The sequence below is a fragment of the Myotis davidii genome, unplaced genomic scaffold (genome assembly GCF_000327345.1).
Source record: "Myotis davidii unplaced genomic scaffold, ASM32734v1 scaffold1914, whole genome shotgun sequence".
Classification (NCBI taxonomy): Eukaryota; Metazoa; Chordata; class Mammalia; order Chiroptera; family Vespertilionidae; genus Myotis; species Myotis davidii.
Window position 1 is genome coordinate 81,078 of NW_006285311.1, and position 703 is coordinate 81,780.

At 55.9% G+C, this 703-nt stretch overlaps 1 protein-coding gene across 1 annotated transcript in view; it reads right to left on the minus strand.

The window, feature by feature from the left end:
• The window catches only part of LOC102754209 (A disintegrin and metalloproteinase with thrombospondin motifs 7), a 16,949-nt gene that overhangs the window by 6,796 nt on the left and 9,450 nt on the right, over positions 1 to 703 (minus strand). The window lies entirely within an intron of this gene.

The window sequence follows — 703 nt, forward strand, 5'->3', positions numbered from 1 at the left end:
TCTGTGTCACAGGCCGTGGCCGTGTCTCTGGGCGACCTTCCCCGGGACCCGGACGCTGGGATGTTGTTTAACCTCTCGGGTTCACGATCGATGTGTCTCTCTCACATCGATGTTTCTCTCTCCCTCTCTCTCTCTCCCTCTCCCTCTCTCTCTTACCCTCTCTCTAAAAACCAACGGGAAAATATCCACGGGGGAGGGTTTATAAAAAAATAAATAGAATAACCTCTTCGATCCGGCCCAGCCGGAGGAGTGGCTCAGGGGCTGAGCTGAAAATCGACCCAGGAACCGAGAGGTCGTGGCTGGATCCCAGGGTGGGGCCTGCAGGAGGCAGCTGATCAGTGATTCTCATCGTTGATGTTTCTCTCTCTCCCTCTCCCTTCCTCTCTGAAAGTAATAAATATATATTAAAGAACAAACAAACACAAAATAACAAGCCCTGGCCGGTGTGGCTCAGTGGATAGAGTGTCGGCCTGTGGACCGAAGGGTCCCGGGTTCGATTCCGGCTAAGGGCACGGACCTCGGTGGCAGGATCCCCCCGGCCCAGGCCCTGGTCGGGGGCGCGTGCAGGAGGCAACCCATCGATGTGTCTCTCTGTCTCTCCCTCTCCCTTCCACTCTCTCTAGAAATCAATGGAGCCCTGGCTGGTGTGGTTCAGTGGATAGAGCGTCGGCCTGCGGACTGAAGGGTCCCAGGTTCAATTCCG